This window comes from Cyprinus carpio, chromosome B18 (assembly GCF_018340385.1).
Source record: "Cyprinus carpio isolate SPL01 chromosome B18, ASM1834038v1, whole genome shotgun sequence".
Taxonomy (NCBI): Eukaryota; Metazoa; Chordata; class Actinopteri; order Cypriniformes; family Cyprinidae; genus Cyprinus; species Cyprinus carpio.
This window is the reverse complement of record NC_056614.1, coordinates 18,910,971-18,933,909: the sequence shown is the minus strand read 5'-3', so window position 1 is coordinate 18,933,909 and position 22,939 is coordinate 18,910,971. Positions and strand designations below refer to the sequence as shown.

The window sequence follows — 22,939 nt, the reverse complement described above, 5'->3', positions numbered from 1 at the left end:
AACCCTTATACATAATAATAATAACAATAATAAAAGTAAAAGTAATAATAATAATAATAATAATAATAATAATAATAATAATAATAATAATAATAATAATAATATTAATAATAATTATTATTATTATTATAACAAATAACCACTAGTAATATTCAACATCTTATTATCATCATTATTATTTACAATAAAATAAATGAAAATAACAAAAATTCTATAATTGAACTCATGAATATTAATTATTATTATTTACATAATAATTTATTTATTAATAAATTAAATATCACAAATAAAATAAATGTTATTGTTATGAATAATAAAGTATTTTACAATTATGATTATGATGATGATGATAATAATAATAATAATAATAATAATAATAATAATAATAATAATAATAATAATAAAAAGAAGTGTTAATATTATTATGAATAATACAGTATTATACCATTATTAAAGAATAATAATAATAAGAATAATAAACAATTGTTAATATTATCATGAATAATAAAATATACATATCATTATTAAATAATATTAATAATAATAAACAAGTGTTAATATTATTTTGAATAATACAAAATTATACTATTATTAAATAATAATAATAATAATAATGATAATGATAAATGTATTATTACTACTATTACTAGTAGTTTTACTACTATTATTGCTCAGCATTATTAGGATTAGTATTAGTGGTAAGTTAAAAAATATAGTTCATCTTCTTAGTGTTATTATTATTTACAATAAAATAAAACCAAAAAAAAAAAAATTTTATTTATTAGTAGTAGTAGTAGTATAAAACTATTTAAAAAATCATAACTCCATTGAATAAATAATTAATAAATGATTTAATAATCATCTGAGCCACAAATGCTATGTAATCCCTCTAGAGCTGCAGGAAAATGATATGACAACTTCATTGATTGGCTGATGGTATCAAAAGAACGCAATTTAAAATGAGCAATTTCTAAAGCAGAGTGTTAATATAAACATTACATACATTATATACACATTATATACACAAGTAACTTATGTGAGAAGTGCAGAGAGGGAGCAATGTGATGACTAAACTGAAAAATGACTCGAGTTTTGTGTGGGAGAGCTGTATGGAAACTCAGTTATGTGCCAATAACAGTTTGTGGATGAGGTTACAGTTATGTGTGTGTTAAGGAGCTGATCGACTGAATGCCCACTGTTTGGATACCGCTGGTTTTAGGGGGAGGAGGAGGAGGTGAGACAGAAGGAAGGGAGACAGCGTTTTAGCTCTGCTGTGGGGTCAAGCCTTGATTATAACCTGTACCATAAGTTTATAAAATAAAAAAAAAACTATTATAGTAGTATATTCTCATTTCATATCATGCTTTGATTTGTTATTGAAACTTTTTATGCTGAGGTCCACTTGTAATGTTAAAAAAAAAGTAATTCTGTGCCAAAAACATATTATCATTTGATATACTGTGAGTTTACATTTTCAACCCCCGCTCTGATTTTATTTTTCTTGTGTTCAAGTCCTCTGTAAACACCCACTTTGTATATGAAATGAAAACCAAGGGGTCAAGGTTTGGATGTTTAGCTCAGTCAAGTCATCTATATCTGTTATTTTGTCTGTCCATAAGTTCTAAAACTTTCAAACGTTGGGACTTCACGGGACTTTCAAGACTTTCCAAACAAAACTTTCAAGACAAGAATTTCTTAAACCAACATTCACTTTATTTATTTATTTATTTATTTATTTATTTATTTATTTATTTATTTATTTATTTGACAAATCTTGATTTTCTAGTTGAATTGGAATTTACAAAACATTTTAAATGTCAAACAACCTTGGTATTTAGCATTGTAAACAAAACCAAAATAAAAAAATAAATAATAAATTAAGAATAAATATTAAAACAAATGCACCTCTGTGCCTCCCATAGCCCCAGCTAACAGAGTACAATCTCAGAACTTTGCCTAAAGTTCTGGTGAGGTTCTCTCAAAGTTATGAAAAAAAATGTTCTGAAGAAATGTTCTTTCATTAATATTAATAGAGCATTCATTCAGTTTTCTGAACAAACGCTCTATAAATGTTCTAACAATCTAGAAAAAGGTTCTCAAAATGTCATGAAAAAAAAGTTTATTTAAATTTATATACACTGTTTATGAAGATTATATTTCAGAAGAGTTTTAGATGGACGTTTGTCTAATGTTTTTTAATGTTACTACTTGTTTCAAAATGTCCTAATGGGAATGTTAGCAAAATGTTCTTTTGAACACAAAAGAAGATATTTTGAAGAATTTTGAAGAAACAAACAGTTGTTGGTCCCCACTGACATCAATAGTAGGCAAAGAAATACTATGGAAGTCAATGGGGACCATCAACTGTTTGATTACCAGCATTCTTCAAAATATCTTCTTTTATGTTCAACATTAGAAAGAAACTCATACATGTTTGAAACCACAGGGGGTTGGTAAATGATGACAAAATTTTCATTTTGGGTGAATTATCCCTTTAAATGGGACACCACTGATACTGTATTTAATGTGCCAAGAAAGAAAGGTTCAATATTTTAAAATTAAAATAAATATTTCAAATCAATACCAATTCATTGAAGGAATTTACATGTCCCAACAGTTCCTGACCTTGCTGTGAAATGCATTTTAACGCATCCCTGTGTGTAATTAACAATCACACTGTTGAGGTGCTCATGTGAGCACTCAATAAGCCCTTTCACAAAGTGAGCTGATAAACACCACAAATGATTTACAGGAGGCCCTGGTGGGTTGACAAATTATACCAGCAGCACAGAGAAGCACCACACTGTCAGGAAGACAAAGAAAAAGAGGTTGTTGTGTCAAGAAAACTGACTGACAACAAAAAGTATCGCAACAATAATTTATGCAGCGCGAGCTACAGAAGGTTTGTGATATCTGCCATATTACCGTGGCAATAACAGACCCCGTTAATGTATTCCATCTCAGGCATTGCCTGGGGACAATGTTTTCATGTCACCAGCCAGGAACTGCTGGTGCCACTGCAACTGAGCAGACTGTCTTGTGCACGCCGAGACCGAGAGCCATGCATAAGCCCTCCTGGTGCTTTAGAGCTTGTGTAGATTCTCTGGGCTGAGGGTATATCCATCAACAGAGCTCTCTAGAGCTGGGCGAAGTGTTAAACCAGGCAGCGCCAGTGTGGACACTGCATTCCCATGTGGCTATAATATGCATCACATTTCTTTATTCCCCTGAGGGTCCGCTGTCCTGGATGACTGAGCAGCCGTTTGTCTAAAAAGAGGCCATCATTTAACAGCCATTCCTTTAAGTTCCTCTAGGGACTCTCTTCTTTTCCCTACATACATGCCACCTAATTTTTCTCCAACACTCATTTACTTAAGAGCTTCTAATACTAATACTGTCAATTTGAGAAGTGCAAATTCAATTTATAAAAGACCAAAGACAATCAGACTGACATGTAGGGGACATTCTTGTAATCACTAACAGAACAATACATTAACAACCAGTACATGATGTTTTTGAAGTCTGTTATACTCACCAAGGCTGCATTTATTCATTTAAAAACAGTAAAACATGGACTATTTAATATATGGTGCCTATTTTAATATATTTTCCTTTGATGGAAAAGCTCAATTTTCAGCAGCCATTGCTCTAGTCTTCAGTGGCGTAAATTACTTTAATGTCACTTTTAATTAATTTAATGTGTCATTGGTGAATTTAAGTATTAATTTCTTTCTTACTATACAAGCACACACACGCAGTGGAGACCCTATTGAAATCCTGGGATTAAAATCCCTTTTAAACCTGCAAATAATGTAAAAGTTTTGAGAAAATGTGAAGCAAAAAACCTTACGAGGTAAAATGGTAATTTTTTTAAGATTCTGGGTGAAATAGGTAAATTTGTGACATTAACTATGTGAATGTCTTTGTACAAAAGGAGTGCAGAAGCACATGTCCTTAGTAACTTTCTTAAATAATACTGGATAACATGGATCATTGGCCTTTTCAGTTCAAATTTCACTAAAATTACTATACCTATCATGTAATTTGTAATAATGATTGAAAAAACTGCTAAACTGAAGCATATCACTAGAGGCCTCAAACTTTCAGACCAAAATGTACTGAACAAGAGGAAGTAATAAACAGTAGAGTTAAAATGCAGGGCTGTTTTTATGTTGGATGTTACAGCAAAGCTATGAAGCTTCCAAATCAACTCTCTCTCTCTGACCCATAGTTATTTCATCCAATGCCAGACCTTTAGCAAGATTCCAAACTGTGTGCTCCTCATATCAAACCTCATTTAGCCGGCCAGACTTCACGTTCATGTCGGCCTTTCACAGAGCTACTTCCTGCACACACGCACTCACACACATACAGTTTCTCTGTTTTATTGCAAAGATAAATATGTGGCCGCAGGTGCAAAAGATACAGTAAGTGTTCAGCATGTTATACATTAAGTTGCCAGTGGAATATTTGGAATATCTCTACATCAGTGTCTGGAGCGTGTGGGAATTCAAGTGATTTGTTGACCCTAATCCCATTAACACTGACTTTAATATATCCTTCATTTTTCATCATCTGTCTCATTAATATTTAATGACAGCTTCACTCTGTCCGCTTCTTCAGATAGAGGAGTTTTATAGAAATTACTCAGAGCACATGCAGTCATTAATTGTTTAAGCATATAGTTTTGAAATAATGGAAGGACATCACTTTTATGCCTGACATCTCATATTTAAATCATGCTTAGACCGTTCAAAAGTTTTTTCAAAAATAAAAACATCTATAAAAAAATCTAATATAAATTAAAATATAATTTAAAACTTCAATTACACATCACAACTCATAGCAGAACTCATAACAACCTTCAGCAGAACTTTTAGCAGTAGTCTTCAGTGTCACATAATCCTTCAGAAGTCATTCCAGTGTATTGATTTATAGCTCAAAAACCTCAAAAACATTAATTATTATCAATGTTGAACACAGTTGTGCTGCTCAATTTAATGTATCCTTCCTGAAAAGAAGCATTAGTTTCTTTAAAAAATCTTTCTGACCGCAATCTTTTACACATGAGTGTATTACGGATGTCATACACAGACATATATAATATATGTTTGTAGATAAATCTGACATAAAGTTAAAATCAAGATAGTACGTAACTCATACATGAATATATATATATATATATATATATATATATATATATATATATACAATATAGAAAGTATATATATTAAAAAAGGAACAAAATTTTCCTAAACTATACACTACAATAGGGATGGAATATTTGATTTGGGAACCACTCTCAACAAAATATCTATATATAAAGGTATATACAGTAAATTGTAAACATCCACTTTGTTTTTCTTATCCACTGACATACTAAAATAATTTTAAATTATTCTACAAAATCTGAATACTTAAAACAAAAAAGAACAACATTACTTCACCCATTAAAAAGACTAAATGTAATACCGAATAAATTCCCAACTCTAACACTTAATAGTTAACATGGCAAAGATCCTACTTCACGAACCTCCGAAGGGTGCGAAACTGAGCTGAGAAACTCTGGAGATGCCAGGAGTGATAATGAGTTATATTTTAAGAACATTACATTTGTCAAGAATACTTAACAGCACATGTTGTTGATGAACCATCAAGAGCGTTATCCTATTAATGGTCCATGGAAAAGGGTGTTATCCATCATTATCACAAAGACTTCAGAACAGGAATGTACCATCATTTACTAGACCACACAAAACAGGAAGATACACAAGATAACGAGTAATGGTGAACCCACACTCTGTAATTGGGTGCATCATAAGAAAACACAAGCTTTCAATCAAATTAGCAATGTAGATGAATATGGGGGTTGGGCAGGAACACATTTGAACTGCAATTATGTAAAATTCTCATCAGATGGGACAATCATACGTCTTTTTCTCATCAGCTGAGCATAAGGAGCCCAAGGCATGAAAAACACACACACGGAGATGATAGCGGCAACCATTAACCAAGTTTATTTCATTGGGTAAATTCAAGACCCTGCTGCATCTAATCCATCTCCTGCTCATGAAATGGCAATAATTATGTGCCGCATCAATTAAGTTTCATATAGTCTATGTGCTGGATCTATCAAAGCTTCAGCAACAGGGCTCAAATCAATAAGCGGATAATTATAAGCATTTTTTTTTTTAAACTTGCGAGGTAATACCTTACGGCTATGACTCTGGAAATTAAAGAAATGCAGAATATATCTCCATTCATTAGAGACAGATTCTTTCTGGAGTACCAGCGTAAGGCAGCAACATGCTGGTCGATAGGGTTGACTGGGTAATATATTGAATATTCATGATTTATTTTCAAAGATTTTCTGCCGATATAAAAACATGGCGAATACTGTGATAATTTTAATGCACTCATTACTTGTCATAAGACAAGATTTCATGACTGTCTTTTCATCATAAGTATGAATGTGTTTTATAGGGTCTCACATCTAATTCACGTTATTCATTTTTGTGAATCATTTCAAACTGTCAGTAAAATGAAATTATTCACTCAAAATCATATTGAAGTGTTTTAGTGAACATACTGTATATGATGCTATTTATATACAGTGTATTATTCTGGAAATGACTAGAAGAATAACCTTTTAATGATTAATATTTTCATTTTCATTCATTACTGTACTGTATATTATTAAATATTTATTATTGTCTTAGCTATAATCACCAAGTCACAATCACAAATCATTACATTCCCAGGGCACACACACATACAAAAACGATATCACTCTCCAGGTGACTTGTATAAAATGCCACAAGTAAGTAAACTTCTGACTCCAGACGTGACCTTACAAATCATACCACTTTTATAATTAGTCCACTGCATTCCACTGCAAATTTATGGTGTTTTTATTTGCTTTCTACTAAAGAATTATTTAATAGCTTGCAGCATCTATGAATTTCATGGGCTTGAAAGCAGTCAAGTTTAAACAAAACCCTGAATGCTTAAATGAGTTCAGTCACATAAGGCTATTGCTCTGCAGTTGAGTAATCCACTCTATTTTCTCCATTAATTTCAATAATTGAATAATTTGAGCTATAAAACACCCTCTGCAAACATCAAACACCAAAGACCAATTTAGAGAATGCAATAAGAAGATTTGAAATCCCAAATAGGCTGGTTTAAAATAATAAGCACAAACAGGAGAAAAACAGAAGCCAAATCCATGGAGAAACAAAACACTTCCACCCATTTGCTTTATTTAGCAGCCATGACTCATACGAATAATGCTGCCTTGTTTTCATAAAGATGTGTACCTGTGAAACCATAACATTATTTGCCATGAATGTGACTCAGTGAGTTGAAAATGAGTTGAAAGGAACTGAGAAAAGAGAAAACATGAACTTCTGTGATTGCGGTACTGGACACTTTAGGCCTTTAACAGAGTGATTCACTTTTCCCCTCAATTCCTCCAACACTTCCTGTGGCGATGGCTGCCTCCCATGAAGCTATAATGTATGAGATTTGTCAGTGTCAATTTTACAGCTAATCTCTCTGGTCCACCTAGGCCCTCCCATTCCCCGCCCATTAATTCTGTAGCCTCGTACACCAGATAATAGAGCGGAAGAAACTGCTACACCTTCTGTAGAGAAGTTTGTAGCCAAATGTAGTGGTGTTTTGCAGTTTGTGACCCTGCAGCCTCACGAAAACACCCTGTATGGTAAAATTAAGAATAAACAGAATACAAATATGCAAAGAAAGAAAGGTTTTTCACAACACTAGATTCCCACTAGGTGCAAATCTTGAACTTCTACCAAGCACCAAAGAGATCTATAGATAAAAAATGTATTTTGCAAATGTCCAAGAAAGTGGGATCAATAACAGTAATATTCCTCTCATGAAGACTGTGTTTGCTGAGAATGAAACTGGCTGTTTGTTTCAGCTGATATATTACACATCAGCAAATGCATTGTACAACCTGATAAAAATCCAGGTCTATTGATCTGCAAGCTTGGTGAATGTAAAAGCTTAAAAACACACAATTTTTCATTTCCTACCACTTTTAACCTGCAAGTGCAATTCAGAAGACTCTTACAAAGCATTTCCTCACATACACACACCTCTGTGATAACTTGTGTAGACAGGGTGAACTGGGGTTATCCAGCTGGGAGTTACACTGCTATGTACTTGCCCCAAAAGAATCACATAACAAATACAACAAGACTTGTTTCAAAGAAACTGAGCCTTATTCATGCATAAAATAGAGCTGTAGAATGGCTGTTCATACAATAATTAAATTCATGCAATGGTGAGTTTCAATATATTAATGTTGCGCTATGATTTCAATCAGTGCACCATGGTGATCTAGCCGCTATCCATACAGAAAATTAAAATTATTACACAAAAAATATTATTGCACTTGTTTCATTTTATAAACAGAATCAAAAACGTGACTGTAAAGAAAAAAAAATGCCCAGAGTTGCTAACCAATTCACTACAATACCAAAATCAAAATTTTAAGAAAAAGTTAACCAAAAAATTTAAGTATTGTAAATGTATTATTAAATCTAAATTAAGGCAGCAAATAGGATTCAGAATTCAAATATGAAGGCAAGAAAGTAGACTTAAAATTCAACAAAACTTATATAAAAAAAACCTTTATATTTGGATGGATGAATGGATGGATAGGCATTTTGTATGCAATATAAATGTCATAAACATGTTAGACAGACACACAGACAGACAGATGGATGAATGGATGGATAGGCATTTTGTATGCAATATAAATGTCATAAACATGTTAGACAGACAGACGGACGGACGGACGGACGGACGGACAGATAGATAGATAGATAGATAGATAGATAGATAGATAGATAGATAGATAGATAGATAGATAGATAGATAGATAGATTGATAGATGCATAGTTGTAAATAACTGTACAGACAGGATACAAAGCGAGATGCAAGTAAAAACAGACCACTGCAGTGTATAGACACGGTTTATAAAGGCTATATGGAAATGTGTGAATAAAAAGGCATTTTTAGAAAGTATATATCCTGACCCAAGGAGTTTATGTGCAATTTATATTCTGTAGCAACCAATAAATGAAAAATAACACCAGAGGCTGAGGCAAATATGCTCTTAGTGGCCACTGAACTGTACCTAATCCACATGTAAACAGCCCCAGTCAGTGGGAACCACTAACATTTACATGTTCAGCATTCAGCAACCGTACAAGCTTTTTATACCGCAGATAAATTAGCATTTGACACTGAAAGGTCATTGCTCTCTTCACTCTCTGTGCTGTTTCCTGTTATACAGAAAGACAAATATCAACCTGTCTATGAGATGCCTTAGACCCCCATACCCCACACCCACCCACACAAGTTACATTTTACAGCAGATGTACACAGCCTGGAAAATACACATTAGTTAGCGCTCAATGCTGAAAAGCCATTTGCACAGGACCGTATAGAAAAGTGTGTCCATTAAAATTAGACGTGATGGATGGCCAATGGTGCATGAAATTGTAGTTTAGTCATTTCCCTGAAAGCTCCAGATACAGTTAGTATGAAGATTTCCAAATCTATAAAGTCCAATAACAGATGAGTTAGTATAATTCTAATGCACATTAGTACGGAGTAGCACAGGTACATTGTGGCACTGCATATTTTATGAGATGAGGTTTTGTACAAATTTAGGATTCCCCGGACAACCATCAGAACAACTACTTAAGAGCATGTTAGCAAAATAGAACAGAACAGGGTTCCTGTGCCTTTAATATATAATGAATGTGAAGTCCTGCATCGCCTAGCAGCACTAGAGAAAGCAAACTATCGGCTACACTGGACCTCACAAACCCCAGGGATCAGCACTATTCCTCACATACTGTATCTAGCAAAGACATGCTGTCTGCTGTCCAATTAAGAGAAAACAAGACTCCCTGCACTCCCTTCTGCAAAACGTCTTTGCACGGAGGAAAAACGACAACCTATACTTATATATATATATGTATAGAGATGTTTAAGAATATATGAGTCTTAAAATATCTATGGCCAAAGGAATGATGTAGAAAACCCATTTCAAAAGTTGCTGATATGTAGTGATGGCAATATTTTTTTTGCAGGTATTATTATTTTATTACTTTTGGTGGTAAACATTGTGAATATTGTGATGATTTATTTATATTTCTCCATTTATTTTGGTTTAAATCCAAAAAATGTGCACCGATCAGTTCAAACTATCCATTTCAATAAATAGATGAATGGCATTTTCATATTTAACTATTTTAGTAAAATATAAGTTGCTGTTTATTGTTATATTGGTGCACATAAATGAAAATTTTAAACATTCTTCTTTGTGTTCATTAGTTAAGTCTTACTAGGAAATCATGCACTGATTATTTTTAAAGCAGTTTTTACTGAATTTCAATGCATTGATTTTGAAATGACATTGAAAAGGGAAAAAATAATCCTTCTGTGCAACTTCAGAAAAAAAAAATACAAATATTGACATACATACTGAATAAGGTTGAAATAAAATTCACATATTCACCTTACTTTAATGTAAAATTGTGCCATTTGTAACTGAAGGTCTTCTGGTGTTATTTGCTTCCAGTTATTTTTAGCTGTATAAAGCAGCTCATTATGCTGCTTGAAATATTGCAAACTAGTATTTCTTCTCATATTAATTTATTTCATTATCATAATCATAAACACACTGGTTTGTAGCGCAAATGGTTTTACTGTTTACTGCACTTTATTATTCCTCTTGTTATAAACAGAATAAATTGTATAATGAATCAAAAGCTCACACATTCACAGAAAATAGCTTCTGCATTGCAAAATAAGGTAGACACTGTATATGTTTTAGCTTTATCGTCCAGCCATACACTTACTGTATGATAACAGACTGTGTAAAATAGAGATGTGTGAAAATTGTGGCAGGTGGAGAAAAGCTGACCTGGCGTAACCCACTTCTCACTGATTTATGGTGGTGGCCTGCCCCGCAGACAGCGCTTTGCCCTGGGTGTCATCAATCTCTCCAGATTTCCGATAACAGCCATCAGCTACACCCTGATCCAGCATCAGACCACCACACATCTAAAAACATCCAACCTAAAGCGGAAAAAGTACCTAAACAGTAAGTAAAGTTCAAACTTTCCAAAGATAATTATCAAAATGAGGACGATTTCATGTGTGTTACACCATGTATACACACCTAATTGAAGCTGAAATGTACAGGAATTGGCACAGGGCTTATAGTTACTTAAACTGAAACTAAAGTTAAAACCATAAATATGTTACATGATTTTAATTTAGCTTAATTTGATATATTAAAGAAACAAAAACTAAATCTGAAAGAAAATAAACAGTAAATAGACACACACATACGAAATGACAAAAAATTAAGAATTAAAATTAAAATGAAAACAGAAAATATAAAAGCTCATTCAAAATATGAATAAAAATGATAATATCTCAATGACACTGAAATAATACTGATTTGGCCCAGACTAAAGAATACTCATTCAGTGAGTATTCCTTAAAGCAATACACTTACACAAACACACAACAACAACAACAACAACAAAAAACTTTTGTTTCTTTGATAATACACCTGGCACTGCATATTACAAATATGTTTGGTTTTTCAACAAATTGCTTTTGATGCTCTTTTGTAAGTTGCTTTGGATAAAAGTGTCAGCTAAATGCATAAATGTACAGTATGCATTTTTATTCCACTCACTAACTTGTATTAAAAATAAATAAATAAATACATGCATACGTAAGTAGAAGGGGCCACATTTTTAGTTATTCAGTGAAAACCTTCAGAAGAATCTGAATATAATGCGTAAGTCAGTTATGGTACCTTCAGGTTTTGTTTTTTTTCCCGCTTGGCAGATGTGATCAAAATTGTGTTAGAATACATGGAAAATAACAGCATGTTGACTCTTCAAAATTTAGTTTTTGTGTCCAACAGAAAAACAGAATATGGGTCTGAAATGACATTATGGGTAGAATAAATTATAACAATTTTAATTCTGGGTGTACTGTTCCTTTAAGCAAACAATACAGAGAAAGAGAATAGAAAGGACGCTGTACAAAGTCAGAAGGGGGAACTGTGAACACACAGCAAACCCATAACATTCCTCTTATCACAGAGAACAAGAGACAGACAAGTGTTTCCAAGAGCTGTGGTTTGTGTATCAAAAAGACTGATGGAGTAAAAGAGTGAGGGTAATATGTGAAAAATGGTCAGAATGCAGGAACATGAATGCATACAGTCCATTTCCTCTCCTGTATGACTGTGTGTAAGTGTGTGTGTGGAGCTCCCCACCTGCCTAAATGATATCCATGACTCACACAGGAGCAGATAATTGGCTCACAAAAAAGTGCAGCAAACATTCATCATAATGGGAATGGCCTGCTGAAGAGAGCAGACACTCTTCTCTCAGTCTCTCTCCCCTGTCTTTCTCTCTAAAATGCACTCTTTCTGTCTTTCTGACATGTGTGTAAACCCTGATCTTCACTGGCTTTCCTCTTATAGCACATCATGTGGTCTTAAAGATACAGTGCTCATCTGGCCCCTGTGGATTTTATAATTAACCCTGATGGGGCTTCTGAACACCAGCGCTTAATTGGTATCAATAATTCACAGGATTCATTTAAGCACCGGCAAATGTGTGTCTAGAACAGGGGTCAGCAACCTTTTTGAGATGAAGGGCCAATTTGAACAAGAAATATTAAAGATTTGCAAAAACGAGACTAAACTACATTAAGAAGATAACCAGTATGTGTGTGTGTGTGTGTGTGTGTGTGTGTGTGTGTGTGTGTGTGTGTGTGTGTGAAGTTTACTTGAATTAAGTAAATCTGCACTGAATATTTTGTGCCCATACAATTCATAACTAAATAAAAAGATAAGGATAGTTAGGCATGCAATCAACAATCAATCAATTAAATAAGTCAAACAAAAAATAAATACACTCTTGGTGGGACACATACCTAAAAAGTTGCTGAACCCGATCTAGAATTGTAAAAAAAAAAAAAAAAACCTTTCTAATATGCTCAAGAAAATTTTTTATTATCATCATGTTAAAAAAAAAATAATAATAAAAATAAAAAAATTGTGCTGCTTAATATTTTTGTGGAAACAATTTTTGGGGGTTCTTTAATGAAAAGAAATATATAAAAAAAGAACATAAAAGTCATTTATTTGAAATATAAATATTTTGTACAATTTTAAATGTACTTACTGTCAATTTTATATCAATTTAATGCATTATTTCTGAATAACAGTATTTATTTCTTAAAAAAAAAAAAAAAAACTGACCCCCAACTTTTGAACGGTTGTATAAACTATACATTTTGTAAATATGCATTAAAAAATTAATAAAATAAATCTGCCTTGAAAGAGACACATGGATCTCATTTCAGGTAAAATGCATCCTGCCTCTTTTCTGTTGTTCCACCAGTGTGGATGATTATGCATTTATTTCCGAAGCATTGCAATCTGAACAGCTGTTGCCAGAGAGTTGGCTCTTCAATAAATAACCATTTCCAATATCCCACCCACCCACCACTACAAACACACAGTTTTGCCTTTGTTCTTTCTTTCACTTCGATTGATGCATATTTCATGGAGAACTTTTGCGTGCTTCCTTTGAGTTGAGAAGACGGCTCCGAACTGACAGGCTGCCTATTACCAGACATTACAATCTTCACTGTCCCCATCTATCTGCTCCGGGTCCGTGTGCATCAACTTGTTTTTGTGAAGGTAATGAAATAGCAGTGAAATAGTAATGAAATGTCTCTGTGCGACAAATCAGATACTAGCATTTTTCATTGCATTAGCCTACATAATATGGCTACTAATTTAGCACTGACAAGATAAGTAGTATTACTGGAAAAGAAAGGACATCTTGGGGATATGCTGTGTCTCTTCTGCTGACTGTTACCTAAAGGCACACATGTTAGGATGCAGGAGAGTTGGAAATGAGAGCGCTCTTCTGAGCATGCTCGTCTCTTCCTTTCATGTGAGTGCCAATACCCCAAACCCCTGAAGGCTGGAAAGAGTAATGCATGGAATTAATGTGCTCTGTAATGAGCTACCTTTTGTAGTTTGAATACATTTTTCCTGATCATGCAAATAAAAGCCTTTCACATGATGCAGACTGCATTGAAAGCAAAATCATCTTGAAACAAGAACAACATAGACAGTAGCAAGCAGAATACATGAGTGACACAAAGTGAAATGCTTATTGTAAGTTTTGGACATGTATGAGATGAAAACAAGATTTATAATGTAAATTTTGTGTGCCACTTTATTCTCCCTCAAGACGTCTGAGATGTAGATGAATTTGTTTCTGCATCAGAACAGATTTGGAGAAATTTAGCATTGACTGCAGTGAATGGGTGCCATCAGAATTAGAGTTCAAACAGCTGATAAAAACACAATAATTCACAAGTAATTCACATGATAGTCTATCACTTAACATATAGTGAATTGAAAAGTTGTGTATTCTTAAAGTGAACGTGACATGACATACAGCCAAGTATTCATGGTACTGCAGGTATAGACTCAAAGCCACAACCTTAGGGTTAGGAGTCAAACTCTCTAACCACTAGGCCATAACTTTCCCCAACAAATAAACACATCCATCGTGCTTTTAACTTCAAACAATTGCTCCGGGCGAAAAATCTTCTAGCTGTAATGTTTTCTCCAGTGAAAAAGTCATCTCATCTCAAGTACCATTTACAAGTGAAAACACTTCTAAACAAGTATATCAGTGGATCTGAATGTGAGAGGACAACAGGTGATGGTCTTTTTCACTAGAGAAAGCATTATTATGGATTATTAATGGTATTTTGGCTCTAATTCCGACAGCACCCATTCACTGCAGGTGATCCAACGATAACCAAACAATATAATTAATACATCTGTTCCAGTAAAGAAACAAACTTATCTACTAGGGGCGTGACAAGACACTTATCCCACAAGACGAGATGAGACACGAGACTGGGTTCACGAGAACGAGACAAGATTTTAAGACTTTTTAAAAGAAATCCTCAATGATGAAATATATAGGGGGAAAAATGTCTTTTATTGAACTGAAAAACACAAAATGCAAAAAAATGTTGGTGCATTTTGAAATCAAATTGTACTTTATGAAATTAAATATCTATTTTAATAAATTGTATGCAGGTATAAACAACATGTAAACACTGTAAAATGTTTTGCCACAAACTCAACTGACAGGCAAGTAATTGCACAAAATTATATAGTATACATAAAAATAAATAATAAACACAAATAATATCCATTTAAAGCAGCAGTCAGTCAAGTTTATTATTTAGTAAACTGATTTCCACTTCAATAAAAAAAAAGAATTTTTTTTTTCCATTTAATTTTTCTCAACTCCTTTTTAATAGTATATACATTTTCAGAACAATTTATTAAAATTTTAACAAAAATTACATGTTTAGGGCCCTATGAAATGTTTTATTCTCACCATATTATTTTTTATTTTTTATTGTTACCAAATTACATGTTTTAGCATGTCTAACTATTTGAATGCAAAAACAACTTAATTGATTAATTTTAATTTTTCTTAAAGTAGCCTTATGAATTTTTTTCCCTCAAAAATTCTGTGTTGTGTATTTACATTTTTCTTTTTATCAAATAAAGGCATAAAACATTAATTTCATCATTTATCATTTAATTATTGAAAATTAAGAAAACTTTCTTTTTTGGCAAACAAAGGGGATTTACTATTAAAATTAAAACATGGAAGAAATGTTGTGTGAGTATTCCTTTAAAATAAGGTTTGTTTCATTTTAGTAGTAGTAATAGTAGTAGTAGTATAGGCTGTGTACATTCTGTTGTTGGTATTTCAAACTGGGCTTTTATTTTGACGGGTTGCCGTGAATACCTTTACAGTCCTGTGTATGTGTGATATGATGCTAGTTTTACTAGGTAAAAAACTCAAAAATTCTAAATAAGTGTACATGTTTATACATCCTCATACATCCACAACTACATATACTGAAAACACCGAAAACACCACGAATCATCACCCATGCTTCCCTATAACCACGCTAACCACGCGTCTGTTCCATTCATTAACAGAGACAGGCAGAACATGCAGGATTCATATTTAAATCGACTTTTGCGGCTTTATATTTACAGATACTAGTCCATATCGTGACTTGATTTAAGTGTAATGACCTGCTTTTGGTTAATTAATTCAAAATTTGAGAAATTACTTGACATTCCCTGTTAAACTGTGAATACAGACTGGATAAAGACTTTACTGCATAATTTTCCCACTTATCATGTGGCCACTTGCCTGATGTGAACATAATATCTTACATACCTTACATTACATACCACTGGTGAAAGGGCCAGTGTAATGCAAATATATCTGAAAGGTCTGCATGAGGATATCATTACCTTCTCACGAGACACATCGGATCTCGTCACACCCCTATTACCTACACCTTTGATGGCCTGAAGGCAAGTAAATTTTCGGCACATTTTCATTTTTAATTGAACTATTCCTTTAAGAAAAGAAAAATTTATTTTGAAGATATTATTGTAAAGTGTTAACAAAACTGCATATTTTCCCCCTGACCCATATGTAAAAAAATAAAAAATAAATAAATAAACAAAACTGAAAGTTACAACAAACAGTATATCAGTGCCACCAAACAGTTACATGCATATAACCAGCCAACCAAGGATTGTTGATTTGATATTATTATCCTGTAGCAAATGAGCCAGTAACAGATGGACGTCATGTCTTGTCACTCAAATGAGCAGCACAAAATAAGTCACACTGATGAGTCAGATACAATGAGTCACCTAAAGCACGATGCTACAGCACTTGACCAAAACAACTGGCAGTCTTTTTCCTCTGCAGCACATACTACAAACCACCTATGATCACCATTCAAATGCTAATGAAAAACAAAACATACATTTTAATAAAACTTATTTCCTGCCTTATTTTGTAACATTGAACCTCGCATAAAATATTATAATCTATTATCAGTGAGCATGTGGTTTAAAAAATCAAGTTAAAATTATACCACCCACCTCACTTCTCCATTGTCTTACTTTACAGCCGAGAGTATCTGACTTCTAATCTAACTCATATAATCTCATTGTATCTAATCAAGAGCCCCTAATGTGCAAAACGATTAATTATCTTACACTAATAAAATAAACATTACCATCATTTAATAATTGCCCCTTGTGTTGGCATTCAACTCTGAAAACAAGATAATTATGATTAACAAAATAATCAAGGTTTTAATTATTACCCATGCTCAAGAAGCAATAACAATGTATAACATAATAACAAAGAACACATTTTTCAGACTACAACAAAACAACTAAAGAAATTAACACTTGTAAACACAACATCACTGTACCATACTGCTTTCTTAGCAGCTACTTAATTTGCAGCTAACCTATACATAATTTGCCTGCACCATTTGTTCCTACAGCAAGACCTATTTATTAGGTCATAAGCTCTATAAAAACAGTAACATGTAGATGCATAATTTGATGTTTACCTTTATTCATCCAATAAGCAGCCTTCAAACCTGCAAACAAAAGTAGTGTTGAAAAGTCAGTTTAAATATTGATGCTGTTAAATATGTAAATAATAAATATTCAGGAGCTGTATCTAAAATTAAACCAGGCAATAAACAAATACTGGAGAAACTGAAGTCTATTTGTTTTAATTTAGAGAAGAAAGTGCACTGTTTAGATTGGTAAGTCAGTTATTCATTCACAGTGTTGTCTCATGAAATGTAAAAAATACTGTAGTTTTTACAAGGTCTAAATGATTGAAATCAATCACATTTAATCCAATTGGTCTATCAACCAGTATTACTGATCTAAGTTTAATGGTGCAGCTACAGCTAGGCTAACTTATGCATGGCTGGTGTAACCGTCCCCATATCTTATATTAAAATGAGGACTTATTTATTCAAAAGCAAAAATTATCCATCTGTCATACATTATAATGTCAGCATATAAAGCTTCTGATTGTATGCTTGGATTTTTTAGACAGAAAAAATGTTACTTGGCATGTTACTTGGCTTAAATATGAGCTTTGTCTTAAATATCTAAAGCAGAGAGAAAGCCAAAGCACCTCTCTGACTCTAACAAATCAGGCTTTGGCGTCAAGTTTCACAACAAAGCCTGTTTGTGCGTTTGAACGACGTCATTTTGTTGCCCACAAAATATCACTTGCTAACTCTAACAGATGGCCTAGATTCCTCCCACTTTCCTCCTCTTATGACTATTCAGTGACTCTGCCTGTTCCTCGCCCTCTCTCAGCCTGCATTCATCAAAACCACCGAGCCAAAACCCTGCTTCTTCCTCCCCATGCGAGGAAAATTAAATTCACCTGTCCTGAGAGTAATTTCACCTTTCACAGAGTGGAAGACAGACACAATTAGCGCCTGCACATGCATCACATCAGAAGTCTTTCAACTGAACTCAATGCACCCAAGCAACACCTTAACCTTGTTAAGTCACAATCTTAAACAGAAAACAGTTCACATCCAGGTTTAAGTCAGGCCTCATTGAATAATAACCAGCATTTGTGGTCTGTAAGGGTAAAGTTGCAGTGACACTTGACTTTGTGCTCTGTTCTTTTTCTTTTATATGCATGCAAATGCTATAGAGCATAAATGCAAGCTAATGTGGAGTATGGTATTTTGCTGAGTTTTGTTGATCACATATTATGTATTATATAATTAATAAAATATATAATTAATAATAATAACAACACTAACAACAATGATAACAATCATTGCATACTTACAGTTTTTGTCATATATTATTTATTTAAAACAGAAGCATAACATCAAATCCTGTTGTTGATACTTGCTGCAGAAAAAATGCAATCGGATGCATTTTGTCATAGTATTATTATTATTATTATTATTATTATTATTATTATTATTATTAATAATAATAATAATAATAATAATAATAATATACTAATCAGAAATAGTATTACAAATATTATGCATATTATTAAATCATACATATAACTAATATAATATTAATAACAATAATGTTAATAAAAATGATATAGTGATATCATATATATCATTTATGATACAGAAGTCCTAAAGCATGGCATCTTATGGCATCTAACCCTGCTGCTATATTTCACATTTGAATTATTATTATTATTAGTTATTTTCTTAGTTATTTTAAACACCAGTTGCCATTAATTGGTGCAGGGAGACTCAGCATGCTTAAAGCCAGTGTGACCGCACCTTTATTCGCAGGATAACAGCTGTTCAGGGTGAGCGTTCTAAGCACTGAAGTGCCCAATCAGAGGTCAGCTCTAGAACAGCGATGGAAACTGTGGATACACATGAGAGTGGGGTGAGAAAACGTTGACACACCTTTCCCACCTGCTACACTTATTCACGGGCACCTTAATCCTCTGCCACAGTCAAAGCCTAGCATCCTCATGTCAGAGCACATCTATAGTGGATTAAAATAGGACAGCTAATTACCATTTACCTCAGCAGGATCATGGCTGGATGTTGGGATTCTAGCTTTCGGAATGCGTGTAATTGTCTGTTGAATAATGCCGGCCCACGCTCTTTATATCTGACTTGGCTCACTCGCTCATGAAAAGACACTCATGAGTTGATAAGCGGGATGTTGCAACTTTAGCCTTTGGAGAAACACTAATGCCAAGTGCTGCTGTGGGTCCCCCTCACTGTGTGAAAAGCAGTTTATTAAATCTCCCTCAGGAGTCCCGACGGTACAATTAGTGTTGAACTTTGCTATAAGGTAATCATACACAATTTCTGCAACTTTTCCTCTCAGCCAAAATAAGCAGCAGTAGCAATATAAAAGCATCCTGATAACTATGTTTGCAGATTCTCTATGATTAAAGGTTTAAATACAAAACTTACAGTCAAGGTCCTGAGTTTAACACAGAAGTGTGTATGAAATATAAATGGTTTATTTATCCTCAAAGGGCTTTGAATGTTACATTGCTATGAATAACCTGCAAGTTCCTGCAACCTTATAATACATCAAGTTTTCCAAATACTGGACAAAATAGACTGTCAGTTACACATCCAAAATCATTTGTTGATAATGTCATCCTCTTTAATTTGACTTCTAAATGTTATCCATCTGAAAAAAAAAAAATGAAAAGATACAATTGGGTACAGAACATCACTATATACTATTAATGAAGGCTTTGTAGATTTGATAGTCAAAAGTGAGCTATACTGAGCTAAGTAAAATATACGGAGGGATTCGTTCCCTCGGTAAACCCTTCTTTTATATAATCTCAGTCTCTCTGAGACTTTTCCTCTCACAAAAGGGCTTTACTGCATCTAAAATACTATTCTCATTAGAAATGTTCTCTCTCTCTCTGAGACACTTCTCCACATTCAACAGTCTAGGAGCATAGAGATGCATTAAACATGGGCACTGGTTCCCAATCTAAAGTGCATGGAGTGCTGCTTTATGTCTGAATCGGTAACACTGCCCACAGGTCAAAAGTACTGAGGACAGAATAGGGAGACGGTAGAAGACATATCTCGCAAGCCCCATCTGTTCTTTTAATGATATCCATTTATCACAGTGCTGTGGTTTTCTAACTAATCATAACATCTTAATAAACATTTCAGCTTTTTATGATAAGATATAAAGGTCAATGTTCAACTAAAAATTGTACAATAACGACTTACCTTACATCATGTAGCGTAATATAATATAAAAGTATTGAATGAAGACTATAAAAACACTGAACTTTTAATAAAAAGAATACCTGACACCTGATATGAGATCTCTTGAATTTCATCAAATATAGAAAGCCTTCACAGAAAGATTATATCTGTTGCAATGAATGATTTACCCCACTAGGGGAGGAACTACTGGTCCAAATGGCTCAAAGTATTACAGATGCTGCTCTGAGGTTATGACAGGGCATTAACTACATATTGTGAAAGCTGGGTTTACCGTATAAAAATGCTCATACTCTTTCAAGACTGTAATTGGATGGCTCACATATAAAATCTCCATATATTTATTTTTATTCAACATCAAAATTTAAAGTTAAAATGTACATGTGTGTAACAGAAAGTCCTCTTATACCCTGTTACTAGTTCATTTTAAATGGTCTTGCAGTATGAAAAATGAACTTATGAAAAGTACATTTATTCTACGTAGAATCTTAATTAATATGGTCATGAACACTGTATTACACGAGCTGAGAAATCTTTGTTTAAATCAGCTTTAATTGAATTATGCTATTTCACATACAGTGTCAGAATTTTGCTTTTATATTAAGATCAATATTTGCCCCGTGGAACACATTATTATTTTAGATTATTATCTATTCATTGTTTGTTTTAAATATTTTATATAATTTAATTTTATATTATTTTTATATTATTAATTTTTATATTTATATTTCTTATCTTTCATCAAATTTACATTCTTCACCTTTGTGGCAATTACAGGTTACTCTGAGACCGAAACTATAAGAGAAAAGGATATCATTAAATATATAAAATACTTTTGCCCCATATTATAAATGTTTAGGGCATTTGCGACTTTTGGTGTCATTTTTCCCAAGCCATGGATCATTTCTGACCCTGGTCACACTACAGGACACTTCTAAAACTGCATAAAGATTCAGCTTCCCAAATAACAGTCATTCTAGCTTTGATTCAGCCAGATCTTAAACTAACCCACGCGAAAGCCACATGCATATCATTCCCTGCCAGATGTTTGTCTGAAATTGTCTAAAACATCCATGACTGAAGCAAGTGCTTCTTTGACCCCACCTTCAGTTTCTACAAAGAAGAAAAGAGTTTTCCAGAATTTAAGACTACACAAGAATACAAATAAACTGCAGGATACAAAGCCACAACGTTCCATAAAGTTCACGTTCTCTAAATAAATCTCACCCAGCATTACAGCCATACCAAGCTTTCAGTGCCTTAAGGGCAATATGACACATGTAGGTTATATCTGTCCTTACTTTATGCCAGTTGAGTCACCAATTATTTCTCTTAAAATACCCCAGATGTCAACAGCGGGCAGAGGAAAAGACATCTGACAACTTTGAGGCTTTGGGCTTGAAACATAACACAGACCCGTGCAAAACGACGGAGAATGTGGAAGATTGTTTTGATAGGAAGAGGCTGAATGCACAGGTGCGAGTCCCTATATGCTTCTTAACAAAATCAAGTTGGTAACAGTATTTGAATTCCCCCATAATAAATACGTGCTCTTACCGTCGATCCAAGCGCCCAGATGATTCAGAGTGGCATCTTCAACTTCTTCTCACGTTCACACATACTGTACATGTGTGTGTGGACAGCGACAGTGAATGAATGCTGCCCGGAGCGCGCACGAACGCGGTGTGATGTCAAAAAAGCTGTCTATGTAGGCAGTTCACTAGATAGTCTGACGTCTTTGCAGACTCCCTTTCCAGCCACGTTGTCTGCCCCGTGTTAATTTAAACATACAACCCGGATTCCGGTGCTGTTGACTACATTGGTAGAAATCTGGTTGTAATTATCGCGGCGCAGTCGGTTCTCCGCAGCCGCCGTGTCCTTCCTCTCATGCCGACTGAGGATGTGAGCGCAGCCGCCGAGATGCAAGATCGTGGTGCGACCCGAGACAGCCTAGAGCAGTCACTCAATGTGATGAGCCTGCTAGAAAGACGGCGAAACGATAAAAATAACAGACTGGTCAATCGACACAGCCAGTGACATGACAGCAAGCTTGCTATTAATTACAAAGGTGAGGCAAGGATTCATAGGCGGTAATTCAGTATTTTATTTAGTATTTTAGAAACATATATTTAAATATATGCATACTTATATGTATAACATATTTTAATAATTTATGGTGTATTTTAAC

The 22,939-nt window shown here is 33.7% G+C and overlaps 1 protein-coding gene across 7 annotated transcripts in view; it reads right to left on the bottom strand.

Moving 5' to 3' along the window:
* The window catches only part of LOC109109693 (alpha-1,3-mannosyl-glycoprotein 4-beta-N-acetylglucosaminyltransferase C-like), a 103,243-nt gene extending 80,528 nt beyond the window's left edge, over nucleotides 1–22,715 (bottom strand). The window contains exons 1-3 of one of the 7 annotated variants that reach the window (XM_042744211.1): nucleotides 22,309–22,714; nucleotides 19,312–19,400; nucleotides 17,587–17,616 (exon numbers count right to left, since the gene is read on the bottom strand). The gene's annotated coding sequence lies outside the window, so the exon portion shown is untranslated. Of the gene's footprint in view, nucleotides 1–17,586; nucleotides 17,617–19,311; nucleotides 19,401–22,308 lie in introns of all 7 variants that reach the window. The other 6 variants (XM_042744215.1, XM_042744212.1, XM_042744214.1 and 3 more) reach the window with 6 other exon arrangements.
* Nucleotides 22,716–22,939: the final 224 nt, after the last annotated feature.